Below are 19,020 nucleotides of genomic sequence, written 5' to 3'. Positions count from 1 at the left end.
GGCAAGAGAACAGAGTCCTGTGGCCACAAAATATTGGTGCATCTGTACTATTTTACTTAGCTCAGGTCTTGGGCATTTCTCCAGGAGAAGTAAATGCTGAAGCTCCAGAGAAGTAATTACGTATTTAACATGTTGGCTCTAGTTCACTTCCCTAGGGACCAACCAGCTTTTAAAACATGAAGTTCTAATAAGGAAAACATAAATCCAGTTCTTACCCGTGAGATGTAATTGATTCATAGTCTTATATTCTTTTGGCCTTCTAATAGGCAGTAGCTACATAAAACTTTTGCCTGTGGTTTCTGTAATAATTTAATTGTGGGGAAAGTGCGTTGTCCAAAGCAAATATGTAATCCAGATGTCAGGAGTTCCCCCTAACCCTTTAGGTCTAATGAAGATTAATTTGAGCCCCATTGCCTGGACTGTGGAAGACCAGAGCGCTTTCCAAGATTACAATGAGCTTCAGAGGGACTCAGGTTCTTATGGTCACCTCTGGTTCTGAACACCTGCCTGTGTAAATTGTCTGTTTTTTTGTTTTTGTTTTTGTTTTTTGTTTTTTTTTGAAATAGAGTTTCGCTCTTGTTGACCAGGCAATGGCGTGATCTCAGCTCACTGCCTCCCTGGTTCAAGTGATTCTCCTGCCTCAGCCTCCCGAGTAGCTGGGATTACAGGCATATGCCACTATGCCTGGCTAATTTTGTATTTTAAGTAGAGACGGGGTTTCTCCATGTTGGTCAGGCTGGTCTCGAACTCCTGACCTCAGGTGATCTGTCTGCCTTGGCCTCCCAAAGTGCTGGGATTACAGGCATGAGCCACCGTGCCTGGCCCAAGTTGTCTGTTTTTATAGATTAACTTGCTCATGTTGTTCCTCTTCCATACTGTTGTGGAGGCTGAGGTAAGACCTGGATATTTTTCTTATTTTCCATACACATAAAAATGCAAATCAAAAGAAAATCTATAACAAAACCAGAAACCTCCCATACAAGGTAATTTAGTGTGGGTCAAAGACTTTCCTGAAATATGTCAGAGTAGAAAAGTACACAGACCAATTTAAACAGTAGACGTATTTTGGATAAAATGTCCTTTAGCCACCATGCCATTGGAGACATTTTCTTGGCAGCTTTATTCCCATTTTTGCTTTTGCTAATCCCTTCTTATATGGTTTGACTGTGTCCCCATCCAAATCTCATCTTGAATTGTAGTTCCCATAAAATCCCCACGTGTTGTGAGAGGGACACAGTGGGAAGTAATTGGATAATGAAGGCACTTACCCCAGTGCTGCTGTTCTTGTGATCGTTAGTTCTCACGAGATCTGATGGTTTTATAAGGGGCTTCCCTGTATCCACCTCGTTCTGCACTTCTTGCTGCAGCCATGTGGTGAAGGATGTGTTCGCTTCCCTTTCCACCATGATCGTAACTTCTCTGAGTCCCCCCCAAGCCACGCTGAACTGTGAGTCAATTAAACCTTTGTTATGATCACAGGCAGCCAGGTTTTGTTGATGTCTTTCCTACATTGAACTACCTTTGATCTATGGCCTGCTTTTAGGATTTTAGCAGTGAAAATGAGAGCCCTTAGGAGGCTGAAATTAGATTATGAATGTAAAAGACAAATCACAGTGCCTGCAAATAAGTGCACGGTAGTTATTTAATAAGTGTTAGGTATTATTACTAAACAATCTTCAATCGATACTGCTTTTCTCATTGAGATAAATGTTGAGTCTGTCTATTCTTCTGGTGCATAGTAGTTTTAATTTGAATACAGAGACCTCCAGAATCTAGATTTGGGGACTGAGCCTAAGTCAGGAGTTATGGTGGGCTGGTTCTCAGGACGTGTCAGTTCTTGAGATGATTTTGTAGGAACACTGGACTGCTGGTTCTCTGTTACTGTAATTCAGTTTTGAAAATGCAGCAGCTAGTCATTTAAGAATCAACCAGGTGAGCACTGACCGTAGTCAATTAACTAATGTAGCAAGAGGGAAAGGTGATAACTCTCTTTTAAAGTGTCTAATATCTGACTAAGCTGATCTGACTAACGATAATTTATTTTGAGCTTCATAACCCAAATGAACAATAAAAAGTTACAACCAGCCAACATCTTGAAAATGTCTTTCCCTCTGTAGCTTCACTTCTGCCTTTCAAACCTTATCTCTTACTCTATTCACTAACTTCCTCTCTTAACCTGCCTTAGTTTTCCGGCCTTCTGCCTTTATTATTATTCTGCCTCTTTCGATCCCTTGCTTTAAGTTATGATTTAAGAACTATAGTACTTTCCTTTTGCTTAGAATTTATTGCACATACTCACTAAATGACCAATTTCACTTTTAAAAGTAGGTAGATTGAATATTTTCCTCTGTAAATAAAGCAAATTGTCTTGTTATTTTTTGCACTCAATTGATTCTCCTCATATAATATTATTTCTTAATTGAAAATGGGTTATTCCAATGGGTCCAAATGTTTTTCCTCCAGGCTGTGTATTGTTACCTCCCTATAGTTTCTCAAGTTATTTAACTACCGTTTCCTGAAAAGTACTTATATGTTGGCCACCGAGACAGATGCTGTAGATTAAATTAGATTTGGCTCCCTTCCTCAAGGATCATGTAATATACATGGAAAACAAGACATAAAATACTCAATACACAATTGAAAATACTGGTTCAAGACATTATATGTAAACTCCCTACTGTATGTCCTATTAAGAGGTTTAAAACTTAAATCTGCCAGACCCAGGTTAGTGATACAGTTATATTGTCTCTAATTTCCTAACAGCAGACTAAATTATGATAAAAGGCACTTCCCAGTGCTTTTTACAAGAAAAGCAAAACATGGATTTGTTTTCTTTTAGAATTAAATCTGTAAGGATGGCACAGCCATAAGTCCTATTAAGTAGCAATATTTTCTCTTTTCTGAAGATTATTACAGTAGATTTTGCCCCATATTCTAGATTCACTATCTCTGGCACTCACTCAAAATAGAATATCATTTAAAAGAAAGGCACTTCTTTCCATATATATATGACTAATATTTCTTTTAAAATGTCAGTTTAGATGTAATAGTCAAGTCCCTGGTCTCAATTAGGCGAACGTAGTTGGATTCTCTATAAAAGGAACTGAAGACAGAAAAAGTAGCTACTTTTTTTTTTTTAATGGAAGAAGGAGAAAAAAATACTTTCTTAGGTTACTCACTGGTTGTCTGGGATGGGTAATAAATTATGTAGCCTCAAGAAGTCTTAACTATCTAGAAGAAAGCATCCCTCTTACTGACATCTTGCGGGTAAATGAGAGAGGCTGACCACTTTCACCCTGAAGATATGTGTTTTTAACTCACATTTGCACCTGAGAGGCTCACAGATCTGTGGCCTCACCTGAGGTCACAGGCCAGTGTGGAGAGGGCCAATAAGGATAGATCAACTTTCATACGTCTTTCATATATCCACTTGGATTTCTATTTATTCTATAAGAGCAATTGATTTCTATATGGAGGCAGGGGCAATATTACAGGGTAGGAGAAGTCATTGTTTGTATATCACCAGCAGTTCTCAAAATTAGTGCTTCCCTGATTTGCTTAACAAAAGGCAGATTCCCAGAGCATTTGAACTACCTTGGGCATAAGGAGAGAGGGGGTTAGGTAGGGGTGGGGAAAATGGAAAGTTAGAGATTATAGGCGTTTGACACGTTAAGAAAGATGGTGCAGTAAAATGAAATGGCATGAGGAAGAGAATACTGGCTTGACTAAAAAGAGAAAATAACAGAATTTCAGGACCTCTGGTGTAGGGGAGAGCTAGATTTTTGAAGGAGCTTGAAACTAAATGAGAATCTATTGTTTAGTAGGCTTGAGATGTTTCTGATTTTGAAGTGTGTGTGTGTGTGTGTGTGTGTGTGTGTAAATGGTAATCAATGCATATTTTCAAATGTTTTCGAGACTTACAAAGATATACAGTAAAAGTGTTCCTATAATCACTGCCTCTTAAACCACCCAATCCCAATCTTGGAGGCAACTGATATTACCAGTTTTTTTGTGTGTCCTTCCAAAGATGTTTTATGCATGTATAATGTGACTGTATTTATTCTCTTCCTTTGCTAATATGGAGGAAAGCTTTTTGAGAGTCACATGCTTTGAATAAGAGAGAAGCTCCAGAGCATTAGAACTGACCAGAATGCCAACTCATTTTCTTGAGAGAGAAGAAAAAGAAAACAGAAAAATAATCTGCTGAAAATGGTGCAATACATACAATAGGTTGAATGAGGGTGACTTTTAGATGTCCTTATTTATTTGTATTATGGAATATATTAGGTATTTATTTGTATTATGGAATATATTAGGGTATTGTGCCCTGCCTCGTGTTACTGGACATATATTAAAATAGAGGAGGTATAACTTACGAAGGGAGTACTATCTGAATGGCAAGGTAACCTGAGTAAAGGAGGACTGTCCTTTAGAGCTCTGTCACATTATAGTTTAGGTAGGTTTTTCAAGATTTATTATGCAATATTCATTTTCAGGGCTTCAGGAATTTCAAAGTTATACCTAGAAAGAAGAAGTGAATGTCTTCGACCTATTGAGTTCTTACTATCTCTGGTTATGACATAGCCTGTTTTCCTCTTAAATTCCATCTCCTCAAGGACAGAAACTATGCTTTATTTATCCTTCTATTTTCTACTTAGTCTAGTGATTCGAATGTGGTAGATACTCTATAAATATGTGATGGATGGATGACTAAATGAATACATTTCTAAATAATCAGCCAAGCCACCAATCTATGGCTTAATTTCTTTACTTTCCAACAGTGAGTATTTTCATTTCAGCTTTAATTAAAATATGGAAAAAGGCATAATCATTCAGTTTTTAGTATTGTTCTGTGGCAACATTTCATGAAATTCCAGGTGGCCATTCTTATGTGAGTTTTGCTAGATTAACATGTTAATGAAGAAATATTTATATCTTAAAATTCTATTTTTTTCTGTTTTATCTTCAGTTTCCAAAAAGGGCAAAATATCTGTGTATCTGGAATAAAAGACAAATTTAAAAAAATAATTCAGCACGTATCAACAATTTTTAAACATAAATTTTAGCACTAGAGGGGTGATAAAATCAATCATTTCAAATGTGCTGTATGAGGGGGTTCGATTTAATTAATTAATTTACTTAAAAGGTGACCTAATCTGCACAATTGGAATATCAATAAAAACACAGCTTTTACATATAAAACAAACTCTGAAAGGATTTCCATTATTATGATTGCTAAAACAACAACAAAAACAAAAAACATGCTTTGCACAGCTTTGTTATCAGGAGCCTTTGCATCTGACATTTTGGAAGCAAGAAAAGGGAATGGCTTGACAAGTTGAAAAGCCAATTCATCATGATGTCTGACATTTGGGAACTGATATTATAGTCTGCAATTTAAAATTCAGAATTGATAAAGTGCAATCATGTAATATAACCCAGCAAACAAAGGGTCTTATTGAAATGTATGTACTCTGGGAAAACAACACCGAGTCACAAAAACTTGATGGTTACGAATTTGAATGTTTATTCTTCCTCCTCTCATTCCCCATTTCTACAAAATAGTGAGTTTCTACCTTCTGCAAAAAACAAAATTGTCCATACAAAAAACCTGGTTTTATACAGGGGGATTTATGAAGGGGGATTTTATATAGTGGATTTAAAAGTACACTATATGACCTTTCTCTTCATGGTTAAGAGACTTCTCTTAAACGTGTATCATGTGATGTTTGTTGACAATTTCTTGACTTTATTTCTAATCAAAATATGAAGGCACATGAAAATATGTTCAACACTACTATGGAGATTCTGTTTACGACACCAGTAATAGTTCTTACGCTGCTATGTGCTTATACATAAGGTTTACTGGTTAGGGGTTCCTATCTGGTAACATTAGCAGGCATTTTTGGGAGCATTTACATCAGAACATACCCAGTTGGAGAAATTCTTTAGCAACTACAGCCTCAAAAGTCACAGAAGGTGCCTCTCGGTGCTCAGATGATCTCCTGTCCTTGAATCTGATCCTCCAATTTCCTTTTCATCAAAGGAATCAGCATTAAGATTGGGAAATGGGCATCAATGATTTTATGTTCCTTTCTGTCATTGTCTGGCATTGATAATTCTGCTGCTCTCTCAAAGTTTGGCTTGCTTTGTGTACTGTGCCCAGATTTCTTGCAGTTACTCTTGGATCAACAAAACAAAATATTCCTTTTATTCCTTTCTTACAAAAACACTGCAAGAAAAAGCACCTAGTGATTTGTACAATTGACAACTGCAACCATTGCTCTAGGGCAGAGTGAGGAGAACTCATATTCTCTCTAACATAACCTAGAAGTGCCTGTTCATCTACCTTATGACTGAGGCATGCATTTCATTGCTGCTCTGTGATCTAATTCAGAGGAGAGATAGCTGCTGCATTTGCAATTGATATATAAAAATAGTTGGTTGCACTAGACACTATCTGACGTCAATGGAAACATTAAAAAGCAGTGACCAGTCTGCAGAAAGTCTTGGTTGAAGCTAGTGCAGCTCAGTCTGCAGATATTTAAGCTATACCATTTTTTCCTTTTGACAAACAGCCATCTTTTCCTATTGTAAGGTAATTTTCATCAATCATTTAGCAAATTTGTGGTCAAAGTCCAAGCTCTTTTCACTACACCATAGTGCATAATTCTGTGTTAAAGGTTAGCCACATTTGAGAATGATTCCTATTTGTGGATATGGTAGGAATGGATTTATGAGTACTCTTGGAAATTTCTCAGTAGAATCCTATGTAATCTGAAGCCCACGAACTGATTTTTACTATATTAGCTTCCACCACAGGCTTTTCTAAAGGTAACTGATGCAGAAAGCCATTGGACTCTTAATAGTGACCAATATAGTGCTGAGGTCCACTTGCAAAATTTTTCTAGGATATGGAGCTTACACCAGGAACCAGATATGAGTATAAAAATGCCAGACAGAGTGAGGCTCACGAGTCTGCCAAATCTGTTACTCCGTAAAATGTTCTGCTGCCCTTCCTCCAGTATGAAGTATCTTCCTTATTCCTCACTATCAAGCTAAATTTGATTCTGCAAATGACCCTAAGTCTTGCCTGACCACTCTGGCATATTATCTTTCCCCTTCCTCATCAGACCACTCCAGTTCTTGGTCATTGATCTAGCTGAAACCGTCCTCAGCTTTCTCTTACTTGCACTTTCCCAAAAGAATGCCTGCCTGACCCCTGTTCATGCCATCTTTCAACACACTTTAGTTGCAATTTTTCTTTTTTTTGAGACGGAGTCTCGCTGTGTCACCCAGGCTGGAGTGCAGTGGTGCAAACTCTGCCCACTGCAACCTCCACCTCCCAGGTTCAAGCGATTTTCTTATGTCAGCCTTCCGAGTAGCTGAAATTACAGGCATGCGCCAGCATACCTGGCTGATATTTTTATTTTTAGTAGACATAGGGTTTCAGCATGTTGGCCAGGCTGATCTCAAACTCCTGACCTCAAGTGATCCACCTGCCTCGGTCTCCCAAAATGCTGGGATTACAGGCGTGAGCCACCGTGCCTGGCTGTAATCTTTCTAAAATACCAATCTGATTATGTTAGCCCCTGGCTTGACAACTGTCAATGTCTCCCTGGGTGAGAGCTCCCCTACCTCTATGTCTTTTAACCAGGCCAACTCATCCATATCCTAGCCAGAGTCCAACTAAACAAATCTTTGGTCTTTTAGGCCTTAGAATTGTTGATTTTTTATTCTCCCCTTATTTTTGTTATCCAATCATTCCTGCAAACACTTGCCTTGTGTTACTCTTCCCTTTCACCCCTCATCCTTGACAGATTTAGCTATCTTACTGTTGGGCAGTTGTGTTCTCTTTTAAACATAATTTCTACTAGTCCTATGAATGCTCAGATAACCACTCTGCTTCACCAGTATCCACACCTGGGTTTCATCCTGGAACGCGATTTACCACCTTCTTGGAAACGAATCAGGTACTCTCGCATTATGTGCAGAATAAAACCCATGGCACAATACACAAAACCCCAACCCACCGTTCCAGACTCTTCTTCCACCAATTCCTACCATACACCTATATAGCAGCCACATAGCCCACCACAATCTTTCATTCTTTCATTCTTTCATCATTGTGCCATGCTATGTCATATCTTGAAAACACTTCCACTATTCTCTATTTGACCCATTAATCACTGAATATCAAACTTAATTGTCATCACCTCCAACCAATTTAATTAATTCAGTGTATATGGTCCCATGAAAATGCATATTTATCTCTAGCACACATGCTTTGTGACAGCCTTATGTTCATCTGTTTTCTTTCCTAAAACTTGACTTTCCGTAATGAAAAACTTGACTTTCATTATGGAAAGTCAAGTTGTATATCTTTATATCCCTAGCACACCATAGAATCTGTCAAATGATGGTTCGTTAACAAAGTGTTTGTTGATTGAACAAATAACCTACACCATATATTTGAGCATATCTTGATTTTTTTACTTGTATTGTCCAATAATTAAGTGTATGTCATCTATGCATTGCCTCTGATTACTCACAAGCATGATGTGCTGCAGGTATTATTTTTAATTACGTATATACTACCTTGGTCAGTGTCCAGAATTTATGTTTGATGAACAACATTTTTGGTATTATCTTCTGGTTTCTGTTTTACCTATAATATTTTCATTTATTAATATTTCCTTTTAAACTTAAAATTCTAGGCTTTATAATTTCTTAGAAAGGCACTTAGATGATGGAGGATTAAAGTTTGTTAGGCCAGTTAACCCGAAGGCCCAGGTAGAGGAGAATATTTGTCACTATGGAGATGTGCAATGGTACATCCCCTTTGGTCATGTTTGTGTCCTGCAGTCATCCCATTTAATTCAACATTTAATAATTGAGAGTTAGTTTTGTTTCAATCTAGACTCTGCTTCTAAATAGATCTGGAGATTTTCATATTGCTCTTCAATTTGTGTCTTTAGCCAGTTAACGCAGCTGCCTACGCAAGACTGTCCCATCACACAAGTATCTAAAACTCATTCTGTTCAAAATGTGAACCAATGATCCATTTTTCTAAATGTGTGTGTTCTGGAATGTCTTCCATTTTTATATTTAGCATAACAATTTCTTGATTTCTTTCTAATCAGAAACTTGAGAGTACCTTTAAATCCTTTTTCTTCGTGACCACCCCCTATATCCAGTCTAGCATTAAGTCCTGTGTTTTCAAACCCATACATTTTTCTCCACCCCCCTTGTCATTATTCTAATCCAAACCATCATTGTCTCTCTCCTGAATTCTTGTAAAGTCCTTTTATTTGCTTCCTCCAATTGATTCTCCATATAGCATCCTAGGAAATGTTTTAACCAACAAATATGATTACTTCCTTCTCTTACTTAAAATCCTTTAATGGCATCTGATTGCCTTTAAAAGAAAGTCCAAAATGCTTCTCATAGTCCACATGACTGCATAACCTCTTCAGCTCCATCTCAGCCTCCTCCAGCCTCTGTTTTCATGAGCTTCACTGAAACTGTTCTTGATATACAAGCATTTCATGCCTCTACTTAGGCTGCTCCCCATGCTCTTCTTGAACCTTCCTCACTGTTCGCCCAGCCAGTATCTACATATCCTCTAGAACTCAACTAAAGCACCACTTCTTCTAGAAACCTACCATGACCCCTAGATTAAGTTAGGTACTTCTTTTGTATGTGCATTCACCTACAACTCCTAACTTTCACTTATATGTTTTATCGGATTTGTGATTATGTAATTGTGTAATAATTTATTTTAGCTTTCCCTGCTATCATGCAAGTTTCTTCCAAGAGGACAAGTATATTTATATATTGCTCACCTCTGTATCTATAGAATATAGGAGAGTACCTGATAAATAGTGGTGTTCAATTAAAATACTAATTCACTGTATGAATGAATGAATGAATGTCTCTTTTCTGTAAGGGTTTAGTTATTAGTTGAGACTCTGAATTTTTAATTTAGGCTTGGGTGAAAGATTAACATCTCAATGGCCAAGTTGATGGTAATGTCACAGGATCCTTGGGCTGTTGCTTCACCAGGCAGAAACCTGTGTGGCTGGCAGTGTCTTCTGCCTGAGTATTGCTTGTGCCTGCTGGGCTCGTTCCACCCACTGAGGCTGGTAGGCTGCACTTGGCTCGTGCTCCTGGCCTGGATCCCACATCTGCCAAGGGCCAGTGAGGTGCAGAGAGGCAAGGGGTCTGTGAGCGAGTGAGCGTGGGGTCCGGCCACTGCACACAGCCAGGTGCTGGCGCAAGTGCTGGCTCTGTGTAAGGCTGTGGCTGGACGAGATGTACCACACATGGCTTCTGCTCTGGGCATGTGTGTCTGGATGAGGGGAATGTGGTGGCTCCTGGAAGCTTGCAAATGTCAGGAACCACAGAACCCCAAAGAAAGTTTCACAGCCCTGGCTTGGGGAGCCCCTAGGTCTGGGCTCCCCAAAGGGCTGTAGCTCTTCTCTCCATCTTGTTTCCTGCAACATGGTGAAGTAGAGCAGGGGTCAGGGGCCGGGGGCAGGGTTCAGCCCTGTTTGTGTTACAACTCTTTCAGTCCCACCATTTGGCAGGTCCTGAGTTCCTGTCCTGCATCTAGGAAAACACGAGGTACACAGACAACTGGAGGGAGAGCAAGGTGGAGAGGAGCTTCACTGGATGACAGAACAGCTCTCAGGAGACCCAGAGTGCGTAGCTCCTTTCTGCAGGCAGGTCATCCTGATGAGTGTCCAGTTCTCAGTGGAGAGGAGGCCCGCAGTGGGTAGCTCTCTGGACCAGGGACTCTACCTGGAACTGGCAGTCTGGCTCCTAGGCTTTGGGCCATCCCTGCATTGAAAGTGGAATTTCACCCGGGACCCGCCCCTTTCTGCTGAGAAGCCTGTCTGCCACCTGCTGCCATCAACATCATCACAGTGTCACAGCACCCAGGCTGTTCGTGGTTCAGGGGTGCCTGTGGGCTTTTGCTGAGCCACCCTCACCCCTGCTCAGTCTCCCTCCCATGCTCATCAGCACCCAAAGTCTGGAGGGAGCCAAGGTGGCAGGGGGCTGGCCTGTCAGTGCCACTGGGAGTGTGTACACACCTAGGCGGGTAGTGACAACACCTGGACTCAGCCACAACTTTGCTCCACCCAGGAGCAGCTGCTGGGAGTAGGGAGAGGACAGGGAGTGGGAGCAGGTACTTCCGAGCCTGTGGGGGCAGGGGTGTTTCCACCTACCCAGCTGCAGCAGGTGTCTTTGCAGCAGCCACTCCGGATGGGCCACTGCTGCCATCAATAACAGGGAAAGCATATTACAGATTATTCTTTTTGGTAAAATTGTTTTCCTTTCACTTGCCTTGGTGAAAAGCTCTTCACACTTGATAACAGCATATATAGGAAAACAGTAGGTTCTATTAAGGTTTTTTCAAAATAAGAAGAGGTACAGGCCGGGCGCGGTGGCTCAAGCCTGTAATCCCAGCACTTTGGGAGGCCGAGGCGGGTGGATCACGAGGTCAGGAGATCAAGACCATCCTGGCTAACATGGTGAAACCCCGTCTCTACTAAAAATACAAAAAACTAGCCGGGCGTGGTGGCGGGCGCCTGTAGTCCCAGCTACTCCGAGGCTGAGGCAGGAGAATGGCGTAAACCCGGGAGGCGGAGCTTGCAGTGAGCCGAGATCACGCCACTGCACTCCAGCCTGGGTGACACAGCGCGAGACTCCGTCTCAAAAAAAAAAAAAAAAAAAAAAAAAGAGGTACTGGGATTCTGAACTTATATTAGTTAATTGCTGAGGTTGGCATATCATTGAAAAGTCACACCTTGCCCTTTTGTTTAGGTGCTGCAGTAACTATGTTTGTGCGTTATTGTGCAGACACATGTTTCAGCTAATCACTGAGAGCCACCACTAAGCAGCTGTCAATGGAAAATGCAGAGCAATCAAATCAAATCAATAAGGATGGCTGAGAGCAATTGGAGAAAGAGGGTGGTACAGACTTCATACTGTCTGACCTGTTTCAGGCCACTGTGTGTTTTTGGCTTAAATACATTTATTGTAACCATTTTGCTACTGGTAAGTATTTCAGGAGTCTTGAAAAAATAGAATATATTTTTTTCTTCCTCATAACTTCTATATTTAGTGCAAAGATCATGAGCTTTGCCATCAGACAGTCCCGGGTTTAAATTCTACTTAGAGATTTTGTAATGCTGAGAACATTGTCATCTTTTAGGAGGCTTTGCCCCTTTTATTACATGGTTATCAAGGTTGAAATCAATAACATGTTCAAAATAATCAGAAAGCTTGGTAAATGTCAGTTTCTCATTCCACACACCATCCCTTGATTTTTTACTTTTTTTTTTTCTTTGCCCAAACTCATTTACCTTGGTTTTTCTGATCTGTGGGGCCCTTGGTAACTTTCTTTAATTTCTAAGGTATTGGAAATTAAATTACTTTTGTACTTGAATATTGGGTTACAGATTATCCAGAATTCTATAAATTAGGGAAATTTAAATCTTCTTAAAACACATTAGTAACTAGTAAAAAAATACTATTTCTCTATTTTTACTGATGAAGAGTCTGTTTTGACTGAATAAAAACTTTAGAATCCTTCTTTAACATGCTATATGGCCACAGTTGATCAATTTCCAGTTGAATATTGTAAGCTTAGGTAACTAAGGTCATCTAGAATCTTATTGATTTAATATGGTGGGAGGGAAATAAATGGCTGAGAGAAAGATGGGCAATTATAATGGAGTCTAGTACAAAGATCATGGGATCTGTAGTCAAATCCTGGGTTAAAGTCACCTTTTGCTCATGTAAACTTGAATAATTTAAAATCCCAAAAACTCAGTTTCTTTATTTATAAAATTGGATACTTAGTATACAATTATACAAAATTAATAAACAGTCATACAAAATAAAACCTCCAATTATTTCATTTAATAGTCACAAAAACTTTCCCAAAATTGGATACTAGGTATCCAATTTTGGTAAAGTTCTAGTGTCCAATTTTGGTAAAGTTTTTGTGACTATTAAATGAAATAATGCATGTATAAAGTTTATATACTTTATACAGGGAAGGCATTCTAAATAGTATGATTTACTTTTTTCACAACAGAAGGTAAAGCACAGTTCCCAATTCAAGCCTTTTTCTTGCATATGCAAAGGAGAGTCTGATGATATATCTGGGAAAGAATATAATGAAAAATAGAGGGCGGAGGAAAGGGGAAGAAAGCAAGCAACATTTTTTCAATTCTTAGAATTTCCTAGGGCATATATATTCTAACTCACGCTTGTCTGGTAGATGCTTGGAGGGAAGGAAGATGACTTTGGATACACGCTTCATCATCACAGTGTCCGGAATTTCTGGATGCCTACCAGAATAAACTGCTTCAGCTTTTTCTGAAGCAGACTTTCCAAGCAAGCAAAGAGGCTCTGTCCCACCCCTCACCCATAAACCTGATGTGGTGTCTATTGAGCTGCTGGGATTGGACAAAAAGATGGATAAACTGGTTCCAAAGATTTTTTTCTGAGATGGGGTCTTGCTATGTTGCCCAGGCTGGTCTCAAACTCATGGACTCAAGTGACCCGCTTGCCTCAGCCTTTCAGTATTACAGGCATGGGCCACTGTGCCCATCTTCTACGAAGCTTTTAAGTGATAGAACAGAGCCTACTTTTAGCCCCATCCCAAGTGGCCCCATGGGACACAGTGGAATTGACTGGGCAGTCATTTGCATAACCAGTTTCTATTCATTGTGGTATCACTCCCTGAATTCTCCTACTCTGGTTACCATTCAGCATTGGTAATTGGGGTAGATGAGATGGGGTAGGTATTTTGGAATGCATGAAAACTGGAAAACAAAAAGGATGATAGATGACTAATACCCTTTTAGCCTTCTGCTTACCTTCAACAACAGTTCACTCATCCTCTCTCAGCTGATAAATTTGCTTTCAATTTCACTGAGCAAACTGGCAATCAGAAGAGGTCCACAAGTTCCCACACCACATCTATTCATCAACTGGGATCCTCACCCTTATACTCACTTTCCTCTTGCTGTAAAGGAGGTGTCCGTATTCCTAGTAAGGACAACCTCTTCAATTGTTTATCAGATTCCAGCCTTCTCACATTCTCAGGAATATTACCCCAGAAATGCTACTCTCATGCATCATCAATTTTTTTCTCCAGTTGAATTATTTTCATTCATCTACTTATATGCTATTATTTTAATAATCTCAAATAAACGCTCTCTTTACCTTGTTTTTCCGTGTAGCTTTGCTCCATTTCTTTGCTCTCCTCTAACACAAAACCCCTAAAAAGTATGGCATATAGTCTCTACTTCTAGTTCCTCCTTTCTCATTCTCTTTTAAACCCACTCATATTATGTCTTTGTTTCTATCATTTTAGTAAAGGTGCTCTTGTCAACAATGGTTTCAAGTTACTAAATCTAGAGGTCAAATTCTCAATCCTTATTTGCCCCTTCAGCAGCATTCGACCTGATAAATCACGTATTTCCTTTCTTTTTGAAGTGCTTTTTTCACTGGGCTTTCAGGACACCACTCTCTCCTGGTTTTCATCATCCTTATTGATCATTCCTTAGTCTACTGATTCCACTCTACCTCCCTCATTTTAATATTGGAGTGTTCCTCAGCTCAGTACATGATCTTTTCTCTAGTTACACTCATTTCTTTGGTAATCTTATTGAATGTCTTCGTTTTAAGTCCTAATGACACATTAATGATTATCAATCTGGATCTTTCTCATGAAATCCAGACAAATACATGCAACTGCTCTCTTGACATCTGCCCTTGGAGTTTCATGGGTACATTTAATTTATCATGTCTAAAGCAGGTCTCTGAACTTTTCCTGCTTTTCACTTTTCTTCCCCTTTTTAGTTCACATCAAATCAGGTTTTCTTTAGAGTCGTCCATGCTTCTTCTTTCCTTCTCACACCATAAAAAAGTTCAAATAGATTTGCCTTCACAATATAACCATAATCTACCACATCTGTTCACTTCTGCTGTTACTGGCCCAAATCATCATCTGTTACCAGAATTGCTACAGTAGACTCCAAACTGGTTATCCATTTCTACTCTTATCCCTTTCAGTCTCTTGTTAACACAGTGCCCAGAGTCATCTTATTAAATCATAATGCAGATGATGTCAACAACTTCTCATCTCAAATAGAACCAAAGACAAAGTTCTGTTAAGATCTATAAGGCCCTATATGATGGGTCCTCCATTACCTCTGGACAAAATTCTCTTATATCCTCCCCATTGCTACATTTGATCTTACTACAGTGGCCTTCTTGCTGTTCTTTAGCATGCCAAACACGTATCCATCTGAGGATTTTGCACTTCTTTTCCAATTTGTGCCTCAGCATGTGCTACCCAGAAATGCAGGCATAGAGCTTATGTGATGTTTTCAGGGAGCTCAGTCCCAGGGCACAGGTGAGAAGGGCAAGAAGAGTGATGCAGGGAAGGAGGAAGAACCAGGGCAAGGACACGTTATTGAGCCTGCTTCCAGTTACTGCAGTTAGCTGCTCAGTTCACTGGAATACACTCTTGAGCAACTTTGAGTGTTTCTGGGGAACACAAAGGGAGAAGAGCTTATCCAGATGATCTTGTCTTGCATTGGTTGAAGTTTATCCACATGGGCATTGATTTCCATGCACTTCCAACTTGCAAATGTGTGAGTTTAAGTGCCCACGAGTCTATAGTAGTATCAACATGAAGCCCTGAGGCAGAATAAAAGAAGTGAACTCAATCAGAGCCCACACAGAGCTGGAACAAGACATATTGGGATCTCAGAGATAATATAAGAGATGTCGGATAAACTCTGCCTGGAGTGTTCTTCTCCAGGTGTTGGTATGGCTCACTTTAGCTTTGAACAAAGGTGTTCTTTTCTCAAATGCCATCTTCTCAGTGAGATGTTTTCTCACCTTCCCTTTTAAAATTGTAGTCCCCTATCCCCCTTTACTGCTTTATTTTTCCCATATCACTTTCTAAAATGCCATAAATCTACTTATTTATTTTGTTTATTGCCAGTCTCCTTCGCTAAACTTTAAGCTGCAGGAGAGCTGTGAGTTTGGTGTGACTTATTCATAGTTGTATTCCCAGCCTATCACATAAATAAATACATTCGATAACTACTTTGTTAGTGGATTATTTATGGAAATTATTGAAAGTGAGGTGGTGAGCTTTTGTGTAAACTTTGAATTAGATATATGGAACATGTTAATCAATGAATAGATTATGTGTTTCTTTTGTCAAATAATCAAATATCCCAAGCATTAAAAGATAGGGTGCAGTATTTCTTAGGTGGATTCTAAAGCAAATTATTGAATGAGAAGATACATTAATGTTCACTGATCAACAAGACATTTGTTTACACAGCTTCTTTATTTCTCTAAATTACCTTTTATTGATTGGTTATATTAAGTCTCTATGGAAATAACCACAAGGGTTGGCAACAAACTTATTCTTTGTTCTGCCCTCTCTTGGATGTTAACAGTGGGTCCCTGTGAGTTAGATAGTGATAGCAGAAGGCTTATTAACATCACTTTCTGAGCAAAAGGGAATGTGGAAACAAGAAGGTGAAATGAAAAAAAAATGAGTAAAATTAGATCCCATAAACTTACATAAGAATCATAAATTATAATATATGTTATTAAAAATAGTCATTATTGATCTTCCTTAACTATTAGAATGCTTCCAGAAGTAACAATGTCCTCTGCAATTATAAATGAAGGGAAAGGAAGGAAAGCAAATAGTAGCAATGGCACAGCTATTTTATAATTTTCTTCTAATCATTAGCATTATTTTCTTCAGAGGCCATTATAGAGTACTGATGAGTCATTGATCTAGACATACCCGCATCCTGATTCAATGATTTATTAGGTTATGTGGACTTGGTCAAGTTATTGAACTTGTCTAAGTCTTGATTTTTTTATTTGTGATATAGAGATGATAATATTCAAGCTTAAAGTGTAAATTTTTGATAAATAAATTAGAAAATATCAGGAAAGCACAAATACATAAAAAATATTTGATAAGCTCTGCCTGAAGTTTAGGTCCTCTACTGTTAATGTTTATCAGAAAACAGCAATGTAAAAATAAATGGTAAGAAAAGCATGAAGTAAGAAAGAATAATTTAGATATAACGTTAATAAGACTTTCAAAATAAAAATAATAGTTATATGTAATGATTTCAATTTTATTCATATTAAACATTGAAAGCATTGCAACAGGCTAAACATTGACGGTCATTATGTTTAAGTGTTACACAAATAGAACATATCAGGTGATATATTTGGCCTCCAGTATTTTGGTGTTCCCTTAGCACTTGTATAATTTAGAGAAAGTCTCTTGTCTCCACAAAAGTTAGTGTCCTAGCAGTCTAGAATACCACATTAAACAGTAGAAACGTCATTGAACTCAGTTCACAAAGTAAGAAAATTGGTTAACCAGATGTGCCAATTATCAGTTTATTGCCTCAGCTCTAAATTCGTATTTCACTGCCTGCTTTGTGATAATATAGACTTTAAATCGATTTTCTTTGTTATCTGGCTCAATATTAGATTTTACCAGTGGAAGACTTGGAGGGAGTTTAGAGGAAGAAAGCGTCATTTTCTTCCTGGTCCCAGTTTGTTCCTCCTGCTGGGATCTTGCAGCATGGTTTCTCTAGCGCTGAGCTTCTCATTGCGCAGCTCCCGCAGTGCCCAGCTCCTGCAGTACATGGTGCCCAGAAGCACTCATTGACCAACAGTTGCCCCAGGGAGCCCCTTAGATGTTTTGTTCAGCAAGGCACCCATGAAGGGGTACGTCTCTGTGCACAGTTTTCCCTGAACCCTCTTGTGCAACATTGCAACAAATTCTGAGACATTACCTCTCCCTCTGGATGGTTTACTTCAGAGAGTAGATCGCCATCAAGTTCCAATGGCACAGCATCTCAGCACCTTTTCTGACATCCAGTGAGCCATTGTTTTGCTCTCCCCAGTGAAGTATGAATCTCAACCCTTTGGGAAGTTCTTACTTGGATGCTCTACTTAAGCCCTAAGGGTGGGTATTGCTCCTTATTTCTGCTATTCTTATATGCCTTATAGTTCTCCTTACTTCATGGTGGCCTGCTGAGACCAGCTCGGTTGGGGAGACCCTAACCCAGTGGCACTAGAGGAATTAAAGACACACACACAGAAATATAGAGGTATGGAATGGGAAATCAGGGGTCTCACAGCTTTCAGAGCTCAGAGCCTAGAACAGAGATTTACCCATGTATTTATTAACAGCAAGCCAGTGATAAGCATTGTTTCTATAGATTATAGATTAACTAAAAGTACTTCTTATGGGAAATAAAGGGATGGACAAAAATAAGGGGATGGGTTTGGCTAGTTATCTGCAGCAGGAGCATGTCCTTAAGGCACAGATTGCTCGTGCTGTTGTTTGTGGTTTAAGAACACCTTTAAGCGGTTTTCTGCCCTGGGTGGGCCAGGTGTTCCTTGCCCTCATTCCAGTAAACCCACAACCTTCCAGTGTGGGCATCATGGCCATCATGAACATGTCACAGTGCTGCAGAGATTTTGTTTATGGCCAGTTTTGGGGCCAGTTTAAGGCCAGATTTTGGGGGCCTGTTCCCAACAGTAGCCAATATTCTATTTCTTCAATCCTCTGTTATAGTTAATAATTATATATTAAACTTTTCCTGTTCAAATTAGTGTGGTCTCTGTCTCCTGCTTGTTTCTAAAAGAAACACTAGAGTCTATCTGGTGCTGTATGAGACAATGAGGGAGCAAACATGTTCTGTTTAAATGTCACTCTTTAAATTTGTTAACACAGTTCATTCTGTTATATCTCTGGAAGTGCAATGTTTTGAAAAATGGTAAAATTTATTTAAAGAAGGATTAGTGGTCATGTAATCATTCTACCTGAGAAGAGGTCTACAGAAAAATGTAATGAATAGAAGTTGTAGAAAAAATAGACTATTTGAGAAGAGTATACCAAACCATTGTTTTTTAAAGTTACATAAAATGTGA

The 19,020-nt window shown here is 39.1% G+C and overlaps 1 long non-coding RNA gene across 3 annotated transcripts; it reads right to left on the bottom strand.

Moving 5' to 3' along the window:
* Window positions 1-4,672: 4,672 nt before the first annotated feature.
* LOC105487448 (uncharacterized) lies at window positions 4,673-17,039 on the bottom strand. 3 transcript variants are annotated; one of them, XR_011625054.1, is made up of 4 exons: window positions 13,896-17,039; window positions 13,282-13,364; window positions 5,932-6,033; window positions 4,673-4,998 (listed from the first exon to the last, which is right to left on the bottom strand). It is a non-coding gene; the product is annotated as an uncharacterized lncRNA (long non-coding RNA). The 3 variants fall into 3 exon arrangements; XR_011625055.1 differs by lacking the exon at window positions 5,932-6,033 and having other exon boundaries at window positions 13,896-17,038; XR_011625053.1 differs by lacking the exon at window positions 4,673-4,998 and having other exon boundaries at window positions 5,315-6,033; window positions 13,896-17,038.
* Between the last annotated feature and the right edge of the window lie 1,981 nt (window positions 17,040-19,020).

This window comes from Macaca nemestrina, chromosome 6, assembly GCF_043159975.1.
Source record: "Macaca nemestrina isolate mMacNem1 chromosome 6, mMacNem.hap1, whole genome shotgun sequence".
NCBI lineage: Eukaryota > Metazoa > Chordata > Mammalia > Primates > Cercopithecidae > Macaca > Macaca nemestrina.
Note: the sequence above shows the minus strand (reverse complement) of the source record. Positions and strands in the feature narration are given on the sequence as shown.